The sequence below is a fragment of the Scylla paramamosain genome, chromosome 16 (assembly GCF_035594125.1).
Source record: "Scylla paramamosain isolate STU-SP2022 chromosome 16, ASM3559412v1, whole genome shotgun sequence".
Lineage (NCBI taxonomy): Eukaryota > Metazoa > Arthropoda > Malacostraca > Decapoda > Portunidae > Scylla > Scylla paramamosain.
This window is the reverse complement of record NC_087166.1, coordinates 16,800,812-16,826,232: the sequence shown is the minus strand read 5'-3', so window position 1 is coordinate 16,826,232 and position 25,421 is coordinate 16,800,812. Positions and strand designations below refer to the sequence as shown.

The window sequence follows — 25,421 nt, the reverse complement described above, 5'->3', positions numbered from 1 at the left end:
TTTTCTTCTCCACAGCACTGGACATGGTGAGACAGTTCTCACACCTCAGTCTACTTATGATCTACTAAATGACCTTAACTGCCTAACCAAACCACCAATAAGAATTGTGAAAATTCCCAATTGCAAAAAATTGCAACTCATGATTCTAACAGGGCACATGATCCTTATAATATATGATAAATATGTGTTAGCATTTTACTTTGGGTAAATTTGTTATGATTAAAGAGTGACATAATATCTTTAACATGTCTATTACATAGACAAAACTATGTGAATCTGATTCACCTATCAGAATAATCAATATGCTGTGATGTCACAGCCTCAGTGTTTATATACCAGTCACTAAATTAGTATGGCTCTCTTACCAACTCATACTTCATACTTGAATGTATTCATATCACCTCTCCCAACCACCACGCTGGCCACCATAAGGGAGCTCCCAACACTAGATTTGTTGAAACTGATCAAACCTGCTCATCTCGCATTCTGCTCAGATAAGTCCCTATCTTTGGCTGTGGCCACTCTGAAAATGTTGTTTAGGGTATGCAGAACTGAAAACAAAAAAGAACAAAATAATTCTTTAGTTAATTGTAATTTGTATACTCCTATAATTTCAACAAAGACTCTACATGGATAATGCCAAGTTAACTGTCACACACTAGTCTTTAAACACTGTACCACATAAAAGTGAAACTTTTCCTGCTTTACCTCACACAGTTACCCTTCACTTCCTCCATCACAGTCAGACTTGTTTAAATAACTCTCCCAACACATTAATCTGTGTGCCATCCACTGTAAGGATCTCTATCCTTTCCTACACTCAACAAACCCTTACAATGCTCTGTCCATCTCTCCCCTATAGCATCCTTCTACATCATTATCATGTTCTATTTTCTTTTAGACTTAACATATCTTTGTTCATATTCCTTACATCCTTCCAAGATATTCAATTGAAAACTGTCAATTGCATTCCTTTGTGCATCACATCCAAGGTTTTTTCTAGTTCCTCTTCTTTTAATATTTCTAATATGACATCATCTGTCTCAGCAGCACTTCATAATATACAAGTCTGTTTTCAGCTGCAGCCACATTTATTTCATTCCACCTTCCACTACTCTTCCTTGTCCCCCACCACTGACTCTTCTCATGCCACACCACATTACAATTAAAAAGCTGCCAGTCTTCCTTCATATCACCAAAATCTTTCACTGCATCCAACTCATCTTCCAGCTTCTGACCTCTATTGCTTTTTCTCTTTGGCTCAACTCTCTCACTTTTAAAACTTCCTTAGTACACCCAAATCCACTTTTTTTCTCATCCTTCCTGTATCTATTCTCAACTTTTCCTCTATCAGGTATTGGCCAAACATAACTCCACCATTTTTTTTTTTCAGTAATCTCAAAATCAATAATCTTCCTATTTCACTTTTGGCATAATCTTCCTCTTTCATTTTTGAACAATCACATAATTCATTATTTCTACTGACAACTTTTATCAGTTGTGTCGCCAAAGCATACCACCAAACAACCTTCCTAGACAACATTCCAATCAACACCAACCCTCCCATCCTTTTCCCTTTTTCATTTCTTCTTTACACACCACATACACAAATATACATTCAACTTTTACATTACCAATTCTGACATTCAGATACACCTACTAATTCTACATTCACATTCACTATGAAACTCAGCAAATCCTCATCAGCATAACTGAGGGACATCAGGACCATAGGAGCTCAAGTGCCATTTTTTACAAATTGAGAAAATTGCATCTAAAATTTATCAATAATAACACCACTTTTAAGAAAGGCATCAATAAAGTTTATCAACAATAACACCACTTATAAGAAAAATATTGATTTCAACTAAGTCTAACATGAAAGCCCTGCTCTTCAGAATTTTTGGAGCAAAAATAAAAAAAATAAAAAACTGTAGGGTGCATATGTGCACTGGCACGTAAAATGTAACCCCCCTTGAAGTTTGCATACATTTTTGTTTGCATGACCTGGGATTTAAACCTTAATAAAATGTTTTACCTTAAGTAAACAATGTGGTTTTCACACCTTCCTGGTATCACAACAGAAAAAAAGAACATAGTATAACAATAACAACAATAATAATAATATCAGTTTTCAAACTTAATTCATTCCTGAATGCCATTCGAAAACCGAAACGTTTGAAAACTGAAACTATTTTCCCCAGAGGAATCAATGTAAAATAGATTAATCCATTCTCAGACACCTGTCCACCATGTCATGTCTTAGAGGGTAATGACCGACACTCCCACTACTAAGATGGCCGCTCCAGAACATCTCCAGCTTAGATTTTTTTTTTTTTTATCCAGAGAGGATGTATTGAACGAACTCTGTGATGCAAAACTCATCAAAAGATATTGGAGGGAAGCCTTACAGAGTGACACAGAGAGGAGCAACCCACTCACTGCCAAAATGAAGGTGATCATAACACTTAAACATCTTGCTGTTGGGAAATGCTACTGAGAAAATCCAGTTGTGCAGTAGTGATGGCGTTGTGGGTCAGACAGCCACAGGAGGCTCGGGATTATTCCTGAGCACCAAACCTTGTTTATTTACATTGAGATTCTTCAGCTTCTTCAACATGATCACATTTAACTTATTTTAAAGATTGAATTACTGTCTTACCCTTTGTCTCTCCTCCGAATAAAAAAAAAAAATGAAGGATTTTTTTATGGAAACTATAAATAAGTAATAAACGGCTGCTTTTGCTACATTTTTTAGTATTTGAAATCAAGTAACTTTATTCGAAAACTGAATTATGGTACAGTAACCGATACAATTACGAGTTAAAATTTTTGTTACAAAACCGAGCTGTCCGAAAAGGGAGATGTTCAGTAACTGAGGTTCCACTGTAATAACAGTACAATAAATAAACTACAAGAAGGAAAAGTATCATAGGTTCAAAGTACTGAAAAAATAGAAGAAAATACTAGTACTGGTACTACAGTACATTAGTTACTTAAAAAGAAAGCAACAAATTCAAGGATGAATGAATGCTATGTTAGTGGAAGTCATTAAAATAATGAGTTATTAGTAACATTGGTACGACAAAGGATTAACAGGTGGCATTGGTCAGTCGCAGGAAAAGATTGGGTATGAATGAGGTTTAGGCAGGACTGGGGGAGGAAGCATGAGAAAGGCTAGTAAGTAGTGCGGTGGTTGGCTCCAGGTGATGCGTTTCTTATAGAGAAAAACGCTGGCTGAGCCATCGCACGCTCCTATTGGCTGGCTCCCTCTCGCTGGACTTGAGCCCAGCTGGTCCTGAATGAACGCATCCCTTGGCTCAACCACCGCACACGACACGTGAATCCCAAGTCAGTAAGTCATTACTCCACTTGCTACTACAAGACTTTCAACCATATTGAAGCTGGAAAACAGTGCTGCAAATGTCACATCTAGACAGAGAAATAGTTGCCAGTTCTCTTGATATATGTAATTCCATTTGAGCTCCTATGGTTCTGATGCTCTCAGTTATGTTCATGTGCCTTCAAACACCACCATTTTCAATCAAATTCCACTTTCGGTTGGATCAACCTCCATTGAAGCTCTCTCCATTTCAAACACTTGGTGTCACTTCTAGCCTCAGCTTATTTTGCACTTCCTGTCTCAACATCTGACCACTTTGTGGACTTAAATCCCACAGAACTAACACATACAACTTTCTTTTTACATACATTTTTCCAGTCTCCTTTTTAGCCTCCCCATGGCATATCAAGACATGCTCACTTGCCATGGGACAAAATAGCAATTAGGAAAATTACAAAAAAAAAGACAATACCATCCAAATAATAATAATTCCATGAAGTAATTTTTAAAGCCTAAAGGAATGGTTATGAATGTAAAAAACTGACTTTCTTCTTAGTTATGTAAACAAATCTTTGTATATACTTTTGGAATCAGTAAAACTTTAGGACATGAAAATCAAATGAAACTGTACGCTACAAATCGTTAAATTAGTTGTTGATATTTGGGGATGGTTGGTTTACAATGCAACCGGAAAATAACCATATTCTCAGGTTTTTCTGGGCCAGTCACATGAAAAACCCCAATCACAAAACATTGTAGGTTAAGAGAAAATATGCCAGAACTGATAATATTATGCATTTTGAGAGAAATTCTTTGTTAATATTTTGATAAAAAATTATTAATAGACAGTGCTAGAATCCAGGAGTGCATGGGGCCATTAGCAAAAAATGTTCAAGAATAATTTGTGAATGTAGAAGGGGTCTGAACTATTAAGGATATTACAAAATTATGTGTATTAGCATAAGCAGAGGACTAGTTCCAGGATGTAAGGTGGCCTATATAAGCCTGGGTGCGAGATATCAGCATCAGAGCTTAACTGACATCATTGTCCACAGGTATGTTTATCAAGATTATTTAAAAGTGGTTCATATGAACTTTTTTTTTTTTGAGGGGGTGAACAAAATTTAGAATGTAAACAAATTTGGGAAACTGTTCTTTGATAAGGTAAGAGTCAAACACCAGTGACAAACACACAATTGAATGTAACACCTATACAATTAGGATGTTTTTTTTGTTTTACTAAAAATTAAGGTAAACCCTGAGGCACCAATTAATTGTTATAACATATTCATTTAAATTTTATTATTATGACCTTACTAGTTATCATTGTTCCCACTAAAGGTCCCACAACTCCAAGGTAACAGATCTAATTTCTAGAAAATCATTGTGAATTAGAAGAAAGAAATAATATTTGAGAACTGTTTGTTATTTAGAAGATAACGTCAATAAAACTCAATCTGGTTGTCATTGAGTTTTTCCAGTACCTTATAGACCTCCAGCTAAAATGCTACCATATAAAGCAAGGTCAGAATTACTTTGCAGAAACCATGACTGGTGGCAGCTAATCTACTATTTCTGTATCTATTAACAACAGCTAAATCAAAACCAAATTGAACAATAAACTAAATCAAAGTGAAAGTAATTCAATATCAACTTTAAATAAATACCCCAAAATTTAATTAAACCTTTTAATTAAAACAAAGAAACATCAATCAACCTTAACCCAGCCCCTGTGACACGTTGACCCAGCCAGTATGGTTCAGGCCGTATCTCCCCCTCTCCTCTGTGCCTTGCTTCACTGTTAAGAAAAGCTTCAAAAGAGGGTCTTAGTCTCCTTCCTCCACTCCTTTCACTCACTTCCCATGACATACAGGAAGAATGGAGACATGCATTCTATGCCTCATGTCTTGGGACTGCATATACAATGCTTACCCACATGGGGTGACTGTATTACATAGTGTTGAGTCCAGACCACATTGTTGTGGTCATCACATCCCAGCACCATCAAAATCCATAAAATTGTGCAGTAAATGCTTATTTGGTAAAAAATACATAAAACAGACATTATCTGTGAAGAGTCTCTGCTGGACCATTTCATGCCACTCAAAGCATCCAAAGCAATTCCTTACCATTCACAAATGAGTATTAACACACTCATATCTCTCCTCTACATGTGCACCTCTGAAAAAAAAACACTCCATTGGTTTGGCCGTGATATTTGAAATGGAAGGCACTAAACATCATTTAATGGCTAAAAAAAAAATGTTGCTCAAGAAGGCACCACTGACCGACTAGAATATGACACACTGCTTCTGTATTTGAGAGACAGATAGTGCATTGTTGTTTTGGAAACAAAGGTGATAGAAATATAAAATATAACGACCATTTTGCAACTGATGTTTGTCTATACTGAAAGACTGCTTTCTTTATCTACCACAAATTTCAGCATAACACACCCACTGAAAATGTACACGATCTAAACTTTCAACTAACCTTCAAAAATCTATAATTAGAAGCTAATGAAATTTACCTTTTCTGTAGAGTTCTTTTTCAGAAGCACCTTCCCATTGTCAATGCGGTACACCTACCCCTCATTGATGCAGTCACCGCCATCCCTCCCTGTGCTTTCCAAGACAGAGGTGCCCAGGGCCTCCTTGATTGCAGCAAACATGGCTCTGTCTCACCCTGGAAAAGGCCAAGTTCATGCAGAGGTGACACTGATCAGACAACTATACAGCAACCTCTTTCTAACCACAGTCTTAAGTCCAAAATTCACTAAACATGATTATATCACACCCTCATATATCATGCCAAGATTATCCTAATCCTAATTCATTAATTTAATATTAACCTTACGAATTCACATTTACCAACAATGATGCTTTTCAGCAAAATAACTCTATAAATATGCAATGGGTTTCTAGAAACCAAGTATGTTTCTTGGCTATTTTTGTTTCAGCCTTTGATCACAAGCTACTAATCCAATAGCCAAAACACCATTCACATGACTGACAATGGCAGCAACATATGACCTGCCATCCTGCTCTCACCAAACCCTTCATCTACCAATACACCAATCAACACCTCTCATTCTCATACAAATAATTTACAAATGAGTAATAAATAATAGGGTAAATAAAATGGAACAATCTTAAATAGGATAGGATTTTCTCTTATTCTATATCAGGGATTTTCAACCTTTTGCAAGCTGCCCCCCAAATCCCCCAAGCTGGTTCAATAGTTAGGGTGCCCCCACTCTTCCCTGCACCACCCACTCAACCCCTTCCCCAACTATACTACCATAGACAGATAGATATTGATAGAGAGATATAGGGATGACCAAAGTCTGAATCACACTAAAAGCTACCAATCTTTGTGATCATTGCATGGCTCAAGATTACCCACATAATGCTCACCAAACCTATCTTCCAGTGTAAGTAAAGTGGGGAGTGTGACAGAAATGGCATGCTTAGGATAATTTTGCACCTAAAAACCTTTAAATGTGTGTGCAAATATGCAGTAAAACTGATAAGGTCTGCACTTATAAAAAGGAAATAAATATTGGCATGGAAACAATAACTTAATAGTCACGTAAACTTACTAGTTTACCAACTTAACTTAGTTTCAGTACCTTGCCCAAAAGTTTAGGTTCTTCCCACAAAACATGTCACGGAGTCAAACCTCTTCATTAAGGTTTACACTACGGAACACAGCATACTGACAGGATGATTTATACAAACCCATCACAGCAGCTGTCCATCATTAACTGAGCAGCAAGCCAAGGCCCAGCCAGCCACACCTTAGGCAGCCATAAGATGTCACTGTCTTTGGTGCTTCTGATTATCATGAGACATGAATAAATTAAGACTGAGTTCAATAACAGGATGATTAATATTCATTAGTAATACTCATGATGTTTACATGAACAAGCCATAAAAACAAAAAAATTATGGATATGCACTCAGGTCAAAAATTTTTCAAATATCTATTTGTATCTGCACATGTGCAAATGCATCTTTACCCTAAGCAATGTCAGGAGTCTCTGTACGATAGGGTAGTGGCACTGGTTTTCTGTCCAGCACCTGATTTCCATCCATTTAGTCATTAAAAAAACTGATAGAGACTAACCAAATTAGCTTAGAGAGCTAAAATTTTATATGAAGAAGTTCAACCATTTTATCAATGGTACCTACATGCTCTTCATCATAAGTGTAATTGTTAACATTCAACAAAGCTGTAACATAATGCTTTCCTGTTGCAGTAATGAATTGATTTCACCAAAAAACTAATCTAGAATTTTGAAAATCTGAACACGGTGAACAAATGAAAATCAGATCACTTCAAGTTTGGATAAAACTTAAAGGAACTATGAATATATAAAAAAGACAAAGCAGTAAAACAATGGAATGGATATAAACCCAACCAATTTCCATTAAACTTGCAGTTTCAACCAATACTCCTGTCCTCTTTATCACTCACTAAGGCCAACAACCACAGGAGCCTGGTGGAAATGCAAGGTTTTTGGGGTGGGCAAAACCAAAATGAAATATTCTGACATTCCTGAAAAGTCTAAGGATGACAAACTACATATTTCGAAAACGGGGAATTTCTACACTAGCCTAACCTAATGTAACCAACCTAACCTAACCGGGAGAGTTTCGCCCCTCCAAGACCCCCTCCCAAAGGTCACTAACCTAACATTACCTAACCTAACCCCAAAACTGCCCCATAAAGTAAACTAACTTTTTGTAACTTACATTATGTCAGTCATCACCACATACCAACAGTAATTATTTAACAAAAAATACCTTAAGAAGTTGAAGGAACTGGCGGTAAACTACCAACACACGTCTCTTCCACGCAGCCATAGTTTAACTGACGCAGCACAGACAGTCCCGAGTGCTCCTTCTTCCTCTAAACACACGTGCCTTTGTGATTGCCCAACAAATTTCTATGACCTAATTCGTAGCAGGTAACCCCATGTCATCAAAGAGTCACGTCGCCATTGCGCATGCGCACCATTGATAACAAACATGATCACATTTACCGAATTTGATAGCTCATAAGACGCATGGTCTCAGAAGATGCACCCAGTTTTGGCAGACATTGAAATTAAGAAAAAAAAAAATAAAAATAAATAAATAAATGAGCGGATTTAAGCTCTGAATGAAGCGAAGGATTTCACCTGACATCTGAAGATTCTCACATGCATTTAGATCAATATTAGATCCCAATATTTTGCATTTAAAAACTTTAATATTTGCTAGTAACCTACATACCAATCCTGTTGTGAGGTGTAAACATGCACCTGGCTTATGGCGTCGGCAGTGACTGTGAGAGACTACGGGGGTAATAAAGTTTTTTCATAAGAATGTTAAAAGATAGGTGCAATTTTAACTGTATGTGTCTTACCTCAAGGAGTAACGGCATCATACTAAAGAACGCAGTGAACCCATGTCACCGGGTTCAGCGAGTAACCAATCGCGTGTTTGTTTTGGTACATGCAATGCGTGGTGCATTTTCAATTAGGCAAATCCTTCCTGACTGGTGTCATTATGTATTGTTACCTTAAAAGAAAGAGTTGTTTTGTGGTGTAGTACCAAGATGTCTGGGATTTGATTTTAGAGCCTTTGTTGCCATAGACTTACCACCTACCACTGCCTCAATGCTGAACCTTGGCCTTATAGGACGCAGGCTCATTTCCTGACACTTTTTTTTGGAGAAAAGGTGCGTCTTATGAGCCATCAAAATACAGTAAATATAACCATTACAAAATAATAAGCAAAATGTGTTTGAGGAGATAGAAGCAAAATGAGTTTGTGAAGATATAAGAAAATATAATAAAACTCAGCAAGGAGAAAAATCAATAATGAGAGAAGAAATCAAATATAAAAATGATACCTACAAAAATTATTGGCTTCAATGTAAAAATAAAAGCTTTTCAGAATGTTATAAATTAAAGTGACATGGAAAATTAACAGTGACTATAAATGGAAAATAGGAAAAAATGCCAAAAATAAAATGAAAATAGATAGTTAAGCCAAATTAAATATGGAGATTATATAAAAATAAAGAAAATTCTCTCTCTCTCTCTCTCTCTCTCTCTCTCTCTCTCTCTCTCTCTCTCTCTCTCTCTCTCTCTCTCTCTCTCTCTCTCTCTCTCTCTTAGTCCTCAGCAATAAAAGAGTGAGGGTCAAGGAAGGTGGCATACACTAATGTTGGTGGTTTAGTCTCCGTGATTGATGAAGCCAGTGAATTAAAAAAAAAAAAAAATGAGCCGGACATCATGACAATGAGATTCAGAGACACCAAGTTTAGGAGTGGGAAATTATAACATGTGGATAAGAAACACGTGGAAAAGATGAAGGAGGAGTGATGATGTTTGTAAAAAAAGAATATTGAGGTGGATAGCGTGGAGGGGAGAAGGCTTGGTGCAAGGCGGAAGTTTAAAACTAATAAAAAAAAAAAAAGTGGAAGACAATATGTTACAGTGGTGTGTGTGTGTGTGTCCCATGGAAAAGCAAATGCCTGGAATAGACAAGAGCATGGATAATTGGTGAGTGGGACAGAAAAGTGGCTTGAGAAGAAAATTAAAGAAAACGATAAAATTATTGTCTTGGGAGATTTTAACTGTAAAGAGATACAGTGAAAGGAGAGGAATACAAGAGAAGATTCATGGAGAGATAAAGTTCTGAAACTGGGAATGAATAATATGATGACGCAGTGGGTCAAGGAAAACACTAGACACACAGGAGGAGAGGCACCACAAAGACTCAATTTGGTATTATTAAGAGAAGTGGACATTGTTGAACACATGAACCACAATAATCCTGTAGGAAAAAGCGATCAAGTGATGATAAGGTTTCATATCAAAGAAAAGGAAGAGAAAAGTAGATGGGAAGATTATAAGGATGAAAGATTTAACTATGGTAAAACTAACTTTAAGTAAATGAGGAGATGCTTTGATAAGATGGACTGGAGTGCCTTTATTACAGCAAAAGGTGTGCAGAAATAGAAAGCATTAATCACTAGGTATATAACAGGAGGGAGTGAAAAGATGTGTACCAAAAGGAAACACAAAGAGAAGATATAACAAAGACTGGTATAACAGAAGATGTGAAGTAGCAAGGGAAGAGGAAGAAGGCATGGAATAGATGGAGGAGAAAAGTGCAAAGATGTGGCAAACCTACACCACTACAAGAAATGACTATGTAAGGGTTGTTACAGAAGAAAGGACAAGTTATGAGAACGATGTTATGGGCAGATGTAAAGAGGAACCAAAACTATTCTTCAGGTATATAGAGAGCAAAATGAAAAACAGAGAAGGTGAACGGTCAAATGTGTGAGGATCTAGTTGACATAGCAGAGATGATGAATAAGAGTTTTCATTAATTTAGTGTTCACAAGAGAGGACATTTGTGGGGCAGAGTGAGATGAGCGAAGAAATGGGTCCAGGGGAAATCCAGGTGACTGAGGAAGACATGTGGAAACAGTGTGAGGGACTAGATGTTAGAAAGGCCCCTGGACCCGACGAACTGTTGGGATAGATACTGAAAGAATGCAATCAGTAGGTGACGTGGGTGGTGCATAGTATTATTGAGAGTTCCTTAAATGAAAGTAGAGTCCTGCTTGAATGAAAGAGAACAAAATGAAAAGTTCCAATTTATAAAGGTGGTAACAAGAAGAGCCAATGAACTACAGACCAGTGTCTCTAACAAGTGTGGTATGTAAGATGTTTGAAAGATTAGTGCATTACCTAGAAAATGAAGTGATGATAAAACAATTTGGATGTAGAAGACGGAGGTCATGTATTACAAACCTGATGAGTTTTTATTCAAGAGTGGTGGATACAATACAAGTGAGGAATGGGTGGGCAGACTGTGTATATTTAGACCTGAAGCAAGCCTCTGATAAAGTGCCACACAGGAGACTGCTATGGAAGTTGGAGCATGACGATGGTCTGAGGGGTGGCCTGCTGGGATGGATGGAGCATTTCTTGACTGATTGAGAGATGAGAACCGTGGTAAAAGATTGGGAGTCATCACAGAGGAAAGTTGAAAGTGGAGTACCCAAAAGCTCAGTGATGGCACTAATCATATATAAATGATATGATACAGAGTGTTAATAGCTACATGAGCCTTCTGTGCAGATGATGCCAGGTTCCTGAAAAAGTTGAGAGTGAGGAAGATTGTGGAGTGTTGCAAGAGGATCTGAACAAAATATTGGAGTGGAGTCATAGATGGGAAATGGAGTCTAATCCAGAGAAATGTAAAGTAATGGAATTTGGAAAGAGTGAGACAAGAGTAAAAGGAAATTATGTGTTGAATGGTGAGAGGTTGAGTAAGGCAGAGGAAGAAAAGGATCCGGGTGTTATGGTCAGTGGAAATTTGATGCCGGAGAAACACATTAGTAGAACTACAGGAGAAACCTATAATTTGCTGAGAAGAATAAGGCCATCTTTTGAGTTTAAGAATAAAAAGATGACCAGGAAGACGATTGTATCACTGATTTGACCTAGACTGGAATATGCAGCTGTAGTGTGGTCGTTCTACAAGAAAAAGGGAATAATGAAGTTGGAGAGAGCTGAGAGAGCTGCAAAACAAAGATGGTACCAAGTATCATTTGTCATACGAAGAGAGAAAAAAGGGGAGAAAAGGAAGACTTGACTGCAATATACAAAGCACACGAGAAAGTGGAGGAGGTGGACCGGAGTGACTTGATGGTTTGGGATACGTGAGATATTAGAGGACATGGAAAGAGGCTGAAGAAGAGTGCTTGTAAAAGAGACATAAAAAAATATAGTTTCCCACACAGAAGTATAGATGTATAGAACAGTCTGGATAAGGAGATAGTAAATGCAAGAAGTATACATGGATTGAAAGCAAAGCTGTATATTAAAAGATATGGAGATGGAACAGCACCAGCATACCTCTCGTCCCATAAAAGTGGATATTGAAGGAATGTAGAGAACAACTGGCTGATAAGATTCACAGTCTAGTGGTGACATCACTATCACAGGGAAGAGTACCAAAAGATTGGAAGAGAGCAAATATTACACCAATGTTCAAAGGAGGAAATAAGGAAAACCCAATAAATTATAGACCAGTGTCCTTGATTAGTGTTGTAGGAAAACTATGTGAAAGAAAAATAAAGGAGGGATGGATGGAACACTTGGAAAGAGATAAAGTTTTGGTAAATTGTCAATTTGGATTTAGGAGGGGAAGATCATGCTCCATGAACTTACTGTCCTTTTATTCAAGAGTAGTCGACATTGTGCAGGAGAGAGACGGATGGGTGGATGGTGTCTACTCAGACTTGAAGAAAGCGTTTGACAAAGTACCACACTGAAGATTGCTATGAAAGATATAAAAAAAAAAAAATAAAAAAAAAAAAGAAAAATTGGAGGAATACTGCTTGAGTGGATGAGAGAGAGATGAGAACTGTAATACAAGACCAGAATTCATCTTGGCTGAAAGTAACTAGTGGTGTCCCACAGGGGTCAGTGTTGGGACCAATAATGTTTGTGATATATGTGAATGACATAAATGAAAAAAAAAAATAGATAGTTATATGAATTTATTTGCAGATGATGCTAAGCTGATGAGAAGGGTAGAAAATATAAATGACCGTATGGTTATGCAAAATGATTTAAATAAGATAAATAGATGGAGTAAGTCTTAGCAAATGGAATTCAGTTTAAATAAATGTAAAGTAATGGAGTTTGGTAAGAGTAAAAAAAAGAATGCAATATCATTATGAGATGGATGGTTTGAAGTTACAGAAATCAAAAGAAGAAATGGATTTGACTCCAGACAGACACTTTGATAAAATTACTGGAGAGATGATGAATTTGTTAAAAAGAGCAAGAATGGCATTCTCATATTTGGATGCAGAAATGATAGAAAAAGTTGTTGATTTCCACAATAAGACCAAGACTGGAATATGTGGCAGTGGTGTGGTCTCCTCATTTAAGGAGGAATATTATAACATTGGAAAGAGTTCAAAGAGCAATCGCTAAGATGGTTCCAGAGTTGAGTAAGTCGACCTATAAAGAGAGATTAAGAATGTTGGAAGTTCCTACTCTTGAAAATAGGAGAGAGAGAGAGAGAGAGAGAGAGAGAGAGAGAGAGAGAGAGAGAGAGAGAGAGAGAGAGAGAGAGAGAGAGAGAGAGAGAGAGAGAGAGAGAGAGAGAGAGAGAGAGAGAGAGAGAGAGAGAGAGAGAGAGAGAGAGAGAGAGAGAGAGAGAGAGAGAGAGAGAGAGAGAGAGAGAGAGAGAGAGAGAGAGAGAGAGAGAGAGAGAGAGAGAGAGGAGATTTAATAAACATCTACAGAATGATAAATTGTATGGAAAATGTGGACAAAGAATGTTTTATAAATTTAGACACACAGAGTGCAAGGGAGCACAGCAAAAAGTTGAAGAAAGTCAACTGTAGAAGAGACATCAAGAAGTAAAGTTTTCCTCACAGAAGTGTGAACAAATGGAATGAACTCAGTAAAAACGTTGCCAATGCCAAAACTGACCATGCTTTTAAGACCAAACTGAGAGATACTGAATAAAAGGGGTTTGGCAGGCGTTTTACCATTTTGGTAGGTAAGTACCTCAAAAACACACAAAAGGATTTTTTCTGGTAAAGTTGTTTCGTTTTCAAATATCGGGTGCTCTCGATGCGTTTTAGCGCTTTGGTACGTAAGAAGCTTAAAACACTCAAAAGACATGTTTCTCATAATGTTATTTGGTATTTCCATATAGGGTGATTTCCATGCATTTTAGCATTTTGGTGTATATCACGCTGATAAACACTCAAAAGAAACATTTCTAGAAATATCGTTACTTTTCCCCATATAGGGTGGTTTGCATACATTTTGGCAGTTTGATACCTAATAATCTAAAAAAAACACAAAATACTCCTTTTTGGTAATGTTGTTCTGGCTCTCCATACGTAGTAGTATTGAAGCGTTTTTGCGTATTGTAGCTACTGAAGCTCAAAAACACTAATAATACACTTTTCTCGTAACGTCTACTTTCCTTGAATTTTTGCGTTTTTGTACATAACCCTGTGAATAACACTAAAAACACGCCTTTTTTTTTCTGTTTCTGAATATAGAGTGCTATTGAGCGTTTTGTTACTTAGGAAGATCAATAACATTCGCAACACACGTTCCTGAAAATATTTTGTTTCACCATATAGTTTTTTTTTTTTATATGCATTTTGCCATTTCTTCGCCTAACAAGTTCAAAACACTGCAAATACTTGTTTTTGTTAATGTTGTTTTGTTTTTCCATAATGGGTGTTTTGAATGAGTTTTAGCGTTTTGGGTCTTAGAAAGCTCAAAAACACACATTGGTAATTTTATTTTGTATTCTGAAATATGGTGCCTTCCATGCATTTTTTTGCGTTTGGGTGCCTAAAATGCTTAAAAACACTAAAACGACACGTTTCTGGTAATGTCGCTTCGTTTCCCTATATAGACTGCTCCGCATGCATTTTAGCGTTTTCTTACCTAAGAGTGTGAAAACACACATAAACTTTTTTTTTTTGTATTTTTTTTTTCTTTTTCCATAAAGAGCATTATTCACGGGTTTTTGGGTTTTGATACATAAGAAGCTCAGAAACATTCATTATACACTTTTCTCATAATGTCTTATAGATTCCCCATGTACAACTGTTTGCATACATTTTGGTGTTTTGGTACCTAACGAGTTCAAAATCACAATACACGCTTTTGGGAACATTGTTCTGTTTCTTCAAATCACTTGCTTTGTATGCAATTTGGCGTATTGTTACCTAAAAAGGTGAAAAACACTCTAAACACACGTTTTTCGTAATGTTTATCTGTTTATCTTATAGAGTTTTTTTTTTTTTGAAAGCGTTTTAAGGTTTTGGGACCGAAGAAGCTCAGAAACATTCATTACAGTATACACGTTTCTTGTAATATTGTTTCGTTTCCCGATACAGGGTACTTTGCATGCATTTTGGCGTTTTTCTATGAAAGAAATAAAAAAACACTGAAAATCCACGATTTTTGTAATGTTATTTTATTTATTCATAAAAAAAGTGTTTTGCATTCGTTTGAGTGTGTTTGAAGGAAGAAGCTTAAAAACACACAAAAGACAAGTTTTTCTTAAAAATGATTTGTATTCCCTTATAATGCTTTCCATGCTTATTAGAGTTTCGGTCCCTAACATGCTCTAAAACACTCAAAAGATACGTTTCTGGTATTGACATTTCGTTTCCTCATATACATTGCTTCGCATGCGTTTTTTTTTTTTCATTTTGGTATCTAACAATGTACAAAACACCCAGAATACACGTTTTTTGTAATGTTGTTCTGTTTCTCCATAATGAATGCTTTTCATGTGTTTTATCATTTCGGTACCTAAGAATCTACACTCATATAATACACTTTTCTGACAATATAATTTTGTTTAATCATATAAAGTACTTTGTAAAGTACATATAAAGTATTTTTACGTTTTTGTCCCTATGAAGCTAAAAATACTCAAAATACAAATTTTTTGGTAATGATATTCTGTTTCTCCATACGAAAGTTTTGCATCCTTTTTTTTTTCGCATTTTAGGTACGTTAGAGGCTCCTAAACACTCCAAAGACACGTTTTCCGTAATGTTGGTTTGTATTCTATTCACATATAGGGAGATCTCCATGCTTTTTTTTTTACTTTTTGTTGCCTAACAAGTTGAAAAACAATCAAACAACACGTTTCTAGTCATATTATTTTGTTTCTCACCATATAGAGTAATTTGCATTCACTTTGGCGTTTTTGCAACCTATCACTCAAAATAAAGGTTTTTATTAATATATTTTTTTCTTTCTCTATATAGAGAGAAAAAACATGAGCTTCTTAGGTACCAAAACGCTAAAAGGCAAGAATAGCATTATATTTGTAGAAAAAGAACATTACCAAAAATGTGTATTAAGAGTATTTTCAGTGTTAGGTACCAAAACGCCAAAAAATCCCAAAAATACTAACAATACACGTTTCTCGTAATGGGCTTTCCTTTCCCATGTGGAGTGCCTTGCATGCAATTTGGCGTTTTAGGCCCCAAAACGTTAAAATACATAGAAAGCACCCCATACTGGGATATGAAACATTACGAAAAATGTACCTTTTGAGTGTTTAGTATTTTTAACTTCTTACGTATCGAAATGCTAAAAAAAAAAAAACCTTGCAAAACACCGTTCATAAAGAAAATAATTTACCGAAAAAGGAGAATTTTACAGTGTTTTGAGCTTGTTACCTACAAAAATACCAAAATGCATGGAACGTACCGTATTTCAGAAATCAAACGATATTGCAAAACACGTGTATTATGTGTTCCTGAGACTGTTAATCTCAGGAATACACGTTTCTTACAATTTTCTTTTTGTCTCCCAATGTAGGATCCTTTCTATAAATTTTACGGTTTTGTGTCCTAAAAAAAAAAAACACTGAAAAGACACGTTTCTTGTAATGTATTTTCGTTTCTCCATATAGTTTTTTGGCGTTTTGGTACCTAACATTATGAAAACACTCGAAGTACACATTTTTGGTATTGTTCTTTTCTACATATAGAATGATATTCATATCTTTTAGAGTTTTGGTACCTAAGAAGCTCAAACACACTTAAAATGCAAAATTGTCGTAATGTCTTTTCGTTTCCCAATATTGGGTACTTTCCATGCATTTTTGCGTTTTTCTACGTAAGAAGCTGAAAATACTCTTAATACTTGTTTTTGGTAACGTTATTCTTTCTTCATAAAGGGTGTTTTGCAAGCATGTTAGTGTTTTAGTACGGAAGTAGCTAAAAAAATGCTCAAAAAGGCGATTTGTAAATTTTTTTGTTTCCCCATTTAGTCTTTTCCATGGTTTAGAGTGTCTTGGTGCCTAACATGTTTATAAACACTCAAAAGACACATTTCTGGAAATACAATTTCTCTTTGCCATATAAGTTGCTTTGCATTCATTTTGGCGTTTTGGTACCTAAACATGTAATATACGCTGAAAATAAAGGTTTTTAGTAATGTTATTCTGTTTCTTTATATAGAGTGCTATTCAAATGTATTTATATAGAGTGCTATTTTAGTGTTTTGGTAACTAAGAATCTGGTAATGTTCTTTCATTTCCCCAATAAGTTGCATTGCCTGCATTTTGCGTTTTTCTAAGCAACAAGTACAAAAAAAGAAATATTAAAATACTTTTTTCGTAATGTTATTATTTTTCAATAAAGAGTGTTTGCATGCGTTTTAGTGTTTTGACTTATTTTATAAGTTCAATAACACTGAAAAGACCCATATAGGGTGATTTCAATGCCTTTTGGCGTTTTCGTTACTAGTTCACTCAAAAACACCCAAAAGGCATGTTTCTGGTAATGTTTCTTTTTCCCATATAGTAAGATACTTTTGGTATACAATAATGTGAAACAATTAAAATACACGATTTTGGTAATGTTTTTCTGTTTCTTGACAAATATGCGTTTTAGCATTTCGTATATAAGAAGCTTAAAACTCTTATAATACACTATTCTCGTAATGACTTTTACTTTACCCATATAGAGTACTTTGCATGAATTTTTTTTCTATGTAACATACACAGGTGCATACACGTTTTTGGTAACGGTGTTCTGTTTTTCTTTTTTTTTTTTTGCATGGGTCTCAGCATTTTAGTGCGTAAGTAGATCAAAATCACGGAAGAGACACGTTTTTAGTAATATTTTTTTGTTTTATTTTATATATTTTTTTCTTTTTCCCCACGCTCATAAGCACTCAAAAGACTCGTTCCTGGATATTTTTTATTTTTTTTTTTTATTCACAATGTAAGGTCTTTTGCTTTTTTTGAGGGGGGGCGTTTTGGTACCTACTAATGTGAAATACACTCAAAATATTTATTTTTTGTTATGTTGACACCTGCCGAAACGATAATTACTCCCAGTGAGGTCTAAAGCACTGTTCAGGGGGTGCTGTGAACTTATCATTAAACCCAGCTGTGACCTCATTGAACGTTTCCCTTTGTGTCTCACAACACAAGGGGGCAGTCACAGCCGTCCCTCTAAAGACAACTCTCTTCCTCCACACGAAACTACAAGCACCTAATAACACACACACCCTTCACTCAAAAAATTTAAACTCATGGCGACTCCTACACCAGCCTCGGAGTCCCCTTCTGGGGAGGGGATCATAAATATCCCCAGGTCGGACTGCCTTTCCATCGACGACCCTAAGTGTCTTGACACCCCCCTCAACTTTTTCTTCATTAACTTCTACAACATTCTCGATCTAAAATCCCTCTCTCACCGCCGCAATGTTGTATATCTAGCTGTCTTCTACCGCTATTTTCATGCTAACTGCTCTTCTGATCTTGCTAACTGCATGCCTCCCCTCCTTCCGCGGCCTCGCAGCACAAGACTTTCCTCTTTCTCTTACCCCTATTCTGTCTGCCTCTCTAACGCAAGAGTTAACCAGTATTCTCAATCATTCATCCCTTTCTCTGGTAAACTCTGGAACTCCCCGCCTGCTTCTGTATTTCCACCTTCCTATGACTTGAATTCCTTCAAGAGGGAGGTTTCAAGACACTTATCCATCAATTTTTGACCACTGCTTTGACCCTTTTATGGGACTGGCATTTCAGTGGGCATTTTTTTTATTAGATTTTTGTTGCCCTTGGCCAGTATCCTTCCTACATAAAAAAAGAAAAGAAAATGTGGTAATGTTTTGTAATATAGAGAGCTGTTCATGCGTTTTAGCGTTTAGGTACCCATAAAGTTGCTTAGCATTTATAAGTGTCTCGTAATGACGTTTCCTTCTCTCATATAGGGCACTCATCCATATTGACGTTTTTTACGTAACAAGCCCAAAAAGATGGAAAAAAATACTTCTTTTTGTTTAATTTATTTTTATTCATAAGGAGTGCTTTTTTTCGGGCGTTTTAGAGTTTTGGTACAAAAGCAGCTAAAAAAAAAAACACTCTAAAGACACGTTTTTGGTAATGCTGTTTTCTATTCTAATACTTTTTAGCGTTTTGGTGCCTAGCACGCTCAAGACACGCTCAAGATATGTTTCTGAAAAAATCGTTTTTTTTTTTTTCCCATAGAAGTTGCATTGCATGCATTTTTGTATATTTGTACCTTACTGTAAAAAAAAACCCCTGCGTTTTTTGTAATGTTGTTCTTTTCTCCTTATATATTCATATGTTTTAGCGTATTTTTTACCTATAAAAAGAAAAAAAAAGTCATAATACACGATTCATTTAATGTTTTTTTTTCCGCATTAAGGGTAGTTTCCATGTCTTTTTTGGCATTTTTTACATAACAAGCTGAAAAAAAAACATTAAAAATTCTTGATTTTGGTAATATTATTTTGTTTCTAAACATATATTTTTGCATGCGTTTTAGCATTCGGGAACGTAAGAATTTCCAAAGCACTCAATAGAAACGTTTTTCGTAATGTTGTTTTGTGTTCCGAGATAGGGTGACTTCCATGCTTTTTTAGCACTATAGTGCCTAACATGCTCAAAAACACTTAAAAGACACGCGTCTTGCAAGGTCGTTTCATTTCCTCCTACACTCAAAATCCCTGTTCTTTGTAATGTTACGTTTCTCCATGATGGGTGTTTTCCATATGTTTTAGTCTTTTGGTACGTAAGAAATTCAAAACACTTGATATGACACGTTTTTATTAGTGTTTTTTTTTTGTCTGATATAGATGAATTTACATGCTTTTTAGCGTTTTGATGCCTAATACGCACACAAAAAAAAAATCTGAAAAGACACGTTTCTGGTAACGTCTCAGGTTTTCTGAAATTTTAGTACCCAACAACATAAAAATACATAAAAAAAAAAAAAAAATCACGTTTTTGGTAATGTTGCTCTGTTTCTACATATTTTGCTGTTCATGCGTTTAAGCTTTTTGTACCTAACATGCACGTTTCTTTATATGGTACTCTATAACGTTCTCTCTTAGCATTTTGGCGTTTTTGGACATAATATACTCAAAAACTCGCAAAATAATTGTTTTTACAAATGTTATTTTGTTTCTCCATGAAGGGTGTTTTCAATATTTTGTTTTAGTGTTTATGTACGGAATTACCTGAAAAAACACTCAACATACACGTATTGGTAATGTTGTCTTTCCCTCATAGGCTGCTTAATATGATTTTTTTGTGTTTTGGTGCTTAACACGCTCGTAATCAAAAGACACCTTTGTTAAAAAGTCTTTTAATTTCCCCATAATTGGAGAATTGGAAGAATTTTGGGGTTTTAGCCCTTAACAATGTGAAATACACTGGAATTACACGTTTCACTATATATGGGGCCTTTGCATGAATTTCGGCGTTTTGGTACTTATTAATGTGAAAATCATACAAAATAAACGTTTCTTTTTTTTATATAATGTTCTGTTTCTCAAAATAGAGTGAAATACATATTATTTTTTTTCTCCATATATAGTGCTATTCATGTGCTTCAGAGTTTTAATAACAAAGAAGCTTAAAAACACACACGTTTCTCGTAATGTCTTTTTGTTTTCCCCATATAGGGTACTTTGAATGCTTTTATGTGTTTTTCTGTGTAATAAACTCAAAAGACTCAAAATACTTCTTTTTGGTAAGGTTATTCTGTTTGTCCATAAAGGGTGTTTTTACATGCGTTTTAGCGTTTTCGTGAAGTGAGAAACACTGAAAACACACGTTTTTTGGTAATCTTGTTTTTTTATTCGTATATGGGGTGCTTTCCATGCTTTTTTAGCATTTTTGTGTGTAACCAGTAGAAAAAAATACTCAAATACTTTTCTTGTTTGTCGTTTAATTTCCCAATGAAAGGGACGAACAATATGAGTGTGTACCTGTCAATGTGAAAAACGCTCAAATTACACGTTTGGGAATGTTGTTTCTTCGTATAGAGTGGTATTAACGCGTTTTCGCGTTTGGTACCAAAAAATCTCAAAATCAGTCATAATACACGTTTCTCATAATGTCATTTCGTTTCCCTGTATATAGTACTAGTCATGCTTTTATGTCGTTTTTCTACGTAAGGAGCTCAAAAACACTCGAAAATAATTCTTATTGGTAATGTATATTCCGTTTCTTCAAAAAGCGTGTTTTACAAGCGTTTCAGCGTTTCGTAAGTATGAAGTTCAAAACACTCAAAAGACGTTTTTCGTAATGTTGTTTTTTATTCACATATAGGGTGATTTCCATTCTATTTAGCGATTTAGTGTTAAACAGTGTCAGAAACACTCAAAAGACTCGGTTCTGGTAATATCGTTTTGTTTTTCCATATAGGAGACATTGCATGCATTTTGGCGTTTTGGTACCTAAAAATGTCAAAAACACTCAAAATACACGTTTTTCATGATGTTCTGTTACTCCATTTAGAGTACTATTCATGCGCTTTATCGTATACACATTATATACGTTTCTGGTGATGTCTTTTTGTTGCCCCATAAAAGGGTAGTTTGCATGCATTCTTTCCTTTTTGTACTTAAAATACTTGTTTTTGGTATGGTTAAGGTGCTCTGTAAGCATTTTTTTTTCTTACTAAACCATGTGAAATACCGTCATATACACGTTTTTTTTTCTAATATTTTTTTTAGTTTTCTATATAGAGTGGTATTTATGCGATTTAGCGGTTTGCTACCTAAGAAGATAAGAAAAAAAAAAACACTCATAATACAAATCCCTGATAAAGTCCTTTCCTTTTACCATATAGGGTATTTTGTATATATTTTGTCGTTTTTTGTACACAACAAGCTCAAAGACACTAACAATACTTGTTTTTGATAATGTTACTCTGTTTGTCCGTAAATGGTGTTTCCATGCGTTTTAGTGTTTCAAAATAAAAAAAAAGCACTCAAAAGACGTGTTTTTCGTAATGTTGTTTTGTTTTCCCTATATAACGTACTTTCCAAGTTCTTTTTTTTTTTTCTTTTTAACGTTTTGGTGCCAATTTTTTTGCATAAAAGCACCCAAAACATACTTTGTTTTTATATCGTTTCGTTTCTCCATATAACATGCATTTTGGCGTTTTGGTACCTAACAATGTGAAAAACACTCAAATTATTTTTGGTAATGTTCTGTTTCTCCATATGGAATGATATTAACGCGTTTTCGATTTTTGGTAGCAGAAAACCTCGGAGACACTCATAATACGCATTTCTCGTTATGTCTTCATTTCCCCATATAGGGTAGTGTGTATACATTTTGAATTTTTTTTTTTTTATGAAGTTCAAAATACTCGAAAATACTTGTTATTCGTAATGTTTTTCTTTGTCTCCATAAGGCTTATTTTGAATGCTTTTTAGTGTGTTAATACGCAAAAGTAAAAAAAAAAAAATAAAAATTCACGTTTTCTTAATGATGTTTTGTATTACTATGTAGGGTGATTTGGTTGCATTTTAGCGTTTTCGTGCCCACCACGCTCAAAAATATTCAAATGTCACGTTTCTGGTAATGTCGTTTCTTTTCCACACGTAAGGGGCTTTCCATGCATTTTTGCGTATTGGTACTTAATAATGTGAAAACACTCAATATACAAGTTTTTGTAATGTTCTTTCGATATACATTGCTATTAATGTGTTGTAACATTTCGTTATCTAAAAGGCAAAAAAAAAACTCTCATAATACTATATATAATAGGATCTTTTATCTTATTGTGTTTATACATAAAAATACTTCTTTTTCGTAAGGTTGTTATGTGTCTTCATATAGAGTGCTATTCATGCGTTCTAGCATTTTGATAACTAAAAAGCTCAAAAACACTCATAATGTCCTTTCGTTTCTCCATGTAGGGTACTTTGCATGCATTTTGGCGTTTTTGTACGTAACAAGCTTAAAAACATTCAAAATACTTGTTTGACTAATGTTATTCTGTTTCTCCATTAAGATTTTTTACGTCTATTTTACCGTTTTGGTACGTAAGAAGCTAAAAACCACTGGTAATGTTATTTTGTTTCTCAATGAAAGGCGTTTTTAAATGCGTTTTTTTTTTACGTAAGAAGCTCAAAAACACTCAAAAGACTCGTTTATTTTTTTTTATTTAGTTTTTTATACCAATATTTAGTACTTTCAATGCTTTCTTTACGTTTTCGTGCCTAACATTCACAAAAACTCTTTAAATATACGTTTCATGGTATGTCGTTTCGTTTCCCCATATAAGGAGCTTTCCATACAATTTGATGTTTTGGAACTAACAATGTGAAAACACTCAAATTACAAGTTTTTGGTAATGTTTTTTTTTTTCCTTTTCTCTAGTGGTATTGACGCGTTTTGCCATTTGGTACCAAAAAAGCTCAAAAACCCTCAAAATACACGTTTCTCGTAATATATTTTCGATTCATCATATAAGGTTGTTTGAATGCATTTTGCCGTTTTTCTACATAACAATCTGAAAAAAAAACGAAAATAGTTGTTTTTGGTAATGTAATTATATTTTTTCATAAAGTGTGTTTTGCATGCATTTAAGCGTTTTGGCATATAAGAAGTTCAAAACACTCAAAACAAACGTTTTTCGTAATGCTGTTTTGCATTCACATATAGTATGGATTCCATTCTTTTTACTGTTTTAGTGCCTAACAAGCTCAAAAATACCCAAAGCATACGTTTCTGGTAAAGACGCTTCATTTCCTCTTATAGGAAACTTTGCATACATTTTGGCATTATTGTACCTAACAATGAAAAAAAAAATACATGTTTTCGTTAGTTATTCTTTTTTTTTTTTTTTTTTTCAAGAGTATTAGTGTTTTCGTACTTAAGAAACTCAAAGACACTGATAATACACATCTCTGGTAATGTCCATTCGTTTCCCCATGTAGGGTATTTTCATGGATTTTTTGCGTCTTTATACGTAACAAGCTCAAAAACACGAAAAAAAAAAAAAATTATAATTTTTATTTTATTATAATTTTTTATTTATTTTTTCTACAAAGGGTGTTCTGCATGCGTTTTAGCGTTTCGGTACGTAAAAGACGTTTTTTGGTAATGTTTTGTTTTCCCAAATCATGTGCTTCCCATTCTTTTTAGCGTTTCCGTGTTTAACCTGCTCATAAACGCTGAAAAAAAAAAAAAGGCTTTATGGGAATATCATTTCCCTATCCCATATTGGGTGCTTTTCATGCATTTTTGCTTTTTTGGTACCTAACTGTGAAAAACACTCAAAATACAGCTTTTTGGTAATGTTCTGTTTTTCCATATAGAGATGCTATTCATTAATTTTCTACATTTAGTACCCATGAAGCTCAAAAATTTTGGTAATACGTGTTCCTTATAATGTATTTTCGTTTCCTCATAAAGAGTACTTTCCATATATTTTGACGTTTTTTGTACGTAACTAGTTCTAAAACACTCAAGATACTTGCTTTTGTTAATGTTTTTGTGTTTCTTAATAAATTGTATTTTGCATGCGTTTTACAGTTTTGGTACATAAGTAGCACAAAAAACACTCAAAAGACGTTTTTATTCAATTATTTTTTTTTTTTTTTTTTTTTTGTATATAGAGTGCTTTTGATTTTCTTTTTGTGTGTGTGTTTTGGCGCCTAACGCGCTCATAAATACTCAAGAAAAACGTTTTTTTCAAATGTCTTTTCTTTCCCAATTTAGGATGAATTTTGGCGTTTTAGTATCTTACAGTGTGAAATACACTCAAAATACATTTGCTTGCTAAAATGCAAGCAAATCACCCTACATAGTAATACAAAACATCATTAAGAAAACGTGATTTTTTAATTTTTTTTTTTTTTTTACTTTTGCGTATCAACAATAAAAAAACATTCAAAATAAACCTTATGGAGACAAAAAAAAACATTACGAAAGACAAAATATTTTTGAGTGTTTTGAACTTCTTAAAAAAAAAAAATAATAAAAATGTATACACACTACCCTATATAGGGAAACGAAGACATAACGAGAAATGCGTATTATGAGTGTCTCCGAGGTTTTCTGCTACCAAAAATCGAAAACGCGTTAATATCATTCCATATGGAGAAACAGAACATTACCAAAAATAATTTGAGTGTTTTTCACATTGTTAGGTACCAAAACGCCAAAATGCATGTTATATGGAGAAACGAAACGATATAAAAAAGAAAGTA

The 25,421-nt window shown here is 34.8% G+C and overlaps 1 protein-coding gene across 7 annotated transcripts in view; it reads right to left on the bottom strand.

Annotated features, from left to right (window-relative positions):
• Positions 1-8,669, bottom strand: part of LOC135108112 (ketosamine-3-kinase-like) — a 62,681-nt gene extending 54,012 nt beyond the window's left edge. The window contains exons 1-3 of one of the 7 annotated variants that reach the window (XM_064018796.1): positions 8,152-8,528; positions 7,084-7,179; positions 5,932-6,028 (exon numbers count right to left, since the gene is read on the bottom strand). The gene's annotated coding sequence lies outside the window, so the exon portion shown is untranslated. Of the gene's footprint in view, positions 1-5,873; positions 6,029-7,083; positions 7,180-8,151; positions 8,529-8,622 lie in introns of those variants that run through there. The other 6 variants (XM_064018791.1, XM_064018790.1, XM_064018795.1 and 3 more) reach the window with 6 other exon arrangements.
• Positions 8,670-25,421: the final 16,752 nt, after the last annotated feature.